Source organism: Octodon degus, unplaced genomic scaffold (assembly GCF_000260255.1).
Source record: "Octodon degus isolate 3935 unplaced genomic scaffold, OctDeg1.0 scaffold00164, whole genome shotgun sequence".
Taxonomy (NCBI): domain Eukaryota; kingdom Metazoa; phylum Chordata; class Mammalia; order Rodentia; family Octodontidae; genus Octodon; species Octodon degus.
The window spans coordinates 2,385,339-2,388,103 of NW_004524740.1; positions in this window are offsets into that span (position 1 = coordinate 2,385,339).

Genomic DNA, 2,765 nt, shown 5'->3' on the forward strand with positions numbered 1-2,765 from the left:
TTCTCCTGCAGTAGTCCTACCCCAAGCTATAGTGCTAGGGTCAGAGGTCAAGGGCTCAAGGTCTAAGTCAAGGCCAGATCTGCCCCATTGCCTCAGCTGCTCCCTGCTCTCCCCTCAATGTTCCTACACTCCCTGAAGCTTAGTTCCCCCCCATTTCTTTTTTATATTATTTTGAAGAGAAGAAAAATAGAAATAAAACAGTTTCAGATCAGGCTAAGAGGAGAGTAACAATAATACATTATGCCTTGTAATCTTAGGAGTAGTTACTCAAAGTATGAGATATGGGCGCAAAATAAGTCTAGACAATTACCACTGATCTTTCTTGTCAATGAGCTAAAAGAAACTAGCTGTGTAGCTATCTTAGCTATCTTGTGTGTGTGTGTGTGTGTGTGTGTGTGTGTGTGTGTATTGTTGTTCTTGTTTTTGCTTCCTTCCTTTCCTCTTTCCCCCATTAGTTTCTCTTTTTGTTCAAATAGCTTTTTCCCAATCCACAATATTTATTGTGCATTTTTAAAATCTTATTGAATCATTCATCTTCTCCCCCACTAGAGAGATAATACAACGTTTGCACGCATGGGACTGACTTATTTCACCTATGAGTATGGCCTCAAGTTGCACCCTTTGACCTATATAAGTCTCCAGTTTATCCTTCTTTATGGCTCAGCAGTATTCCAATATCACACACACACACACACACACACACACACACACACACACTTTTTTATCCCATTCCTCAATTGATGGGATGCTTCCAAAAGTAGCTATGACAGATTGTGCTGCTATAAATGTATACTGCTATAAACGTATATTGCTGTGGCAGGAAGTTTTAATTTGTCTGGGAAGATATTCAGAAGGAGAATGACTGGGTTGAATGGGACCTTCAATCCTAGTTTTTCTAAGGAATATTCACTGATTTCCACAGTGGTTGTACCAGTCTACACTCCCACCAACAGTGGAGAAGGGTTTCTCCCCCCAGCACACAGCCCCATCAGCATTTGCTATTGGTTCACTTCTTGATGATAGCCATTCTTTCTGGGGTAAGATGGAATCTCAGTGTTTTAATTTGCAGCTCTCACATGACAGTGATGTTGAACATTTTTTCATATGTTTATTTGGTGTTTGTATTTCTTCATCGAAGAAGTGTATTTTTATCTCAGATCTCCTGTTTTTGGATTGGCCCTTTGAATTTTGGGGATGTGATTCCTTCCATTCTTTATATGCTTTAGATGTAAGTCTTCTGTCTGAGGAACAACCGACTATAATTTTTCCCACTGTGTGTTTGTCTTTTCACTCCATTGGTGGTTTCTTTTGTTTTGTAAAGGCTTTTTAATAGAGTGAGATCTCATTTGCTGATTCCTTGAAGTATTTTCCATGTGGTCTTTCTTCATAAAATCTCTGTCCACACTTACATTCTTAAAATCAGTTTTGTTTTGTTTTGTTTTGTTTTGTTTTTCTTTTTTCATACTGGGCATTGAACTCACAACTTTGCACTTGCCAAACAGGCGCTGTGCCACTGAGCTATATCCTCAGCTCCTTAAAGTCAGTTTCTTATTTCTCTATGTGGTTATACCAGCCACTCAATAGTGTGTGTGTGTGTGTGTGTGTGTGTGTGCGTGCGCACTGGGGATTGAATGTACCTTGTGCTTGCCAGGCAGGCACTTATCCTGCTAAGCTATCTCTTCAGTCCTTAATATCCTTTAGGATTTTTGTTTATTTTAGAAAATGTTTTCTTAATTTTCACTTTTACATATTGCGAGCATATCCCAGTATATTAAATCTTCTTGGGAAATACATTTGTTTATCGCTACATAATGCTACATTTTATAAGCACTTTATTTTCATTTATTCATTTAATATTTTAAATCACAATAGAGTGGCCTTACATCTCTGCCTGAATGGCTAAAATGAAAAGAATTGGCAGGACCATTATGGTTGTACTGCTTTGCATTTCCACCAACAACGCAGAAGAGTTTCTTTCCCCTGAACCCTTGCCGGCATTTGGTACTGGGTGATTTTTTGATGACAGCCATTCTTCCCGGAGTGAGGTGGAATCTCCATGTTGTTTTAGCTTGCATTTCTGCAATGGCCAGAGATGTTGAACTTTTTTCACATATTTGTTGGCTATTTTTATTTCTTTAGAGAAATGTCTATTAATTTCAGGTCTTTCATTTTAGAAGACCTAACTTTTTTGAGATTTTTATATATCCTAGGTATTTGTGCACTGACCAAAGATTAGCAGGCAAATTTTTTTTCCCATTTTGTAGGTTGTCTCTTGACTCTGTTAATTATTTCCTCTGCTGTGCAGAAGCTTTTTTATTTGATATACTATAATCTCATTTGTTGATTTTTTTTTCCCAATTGTTGATTGTGAATGTTATTTCTTACACAAAATAGGGTTCTGTTCAGAAAATCCTCACCTATGCCTTTGTCCTCAAGAATTTCACCAAAATTTGTATTTTCCAGCAGATTGAGTGTTCCTGTGTGCATCCAGGCATGTACCTGGGGAACTTCAGCCACGCAAGTGCTGCAAGTGGGGCAGAGAGCGCTGAGCCCAGGATGCAGAATGTGCTGGGGCTCTGAGGCTCCGTTGCTGCAGGGCTGAAGGGCTGGCCCTTGTGATCCTTCCTGGAGGTCTGACATCCAAAACCACACTGTGTTTTTTTATAAAAAGTAAAGCCAGTGGCCGGGGAGATGACTCAGTGGAATAAGCACTTCCCTGGCAAGCACAAGGGCCTGAGTTCAATTCCCAGTTCCACACACACACA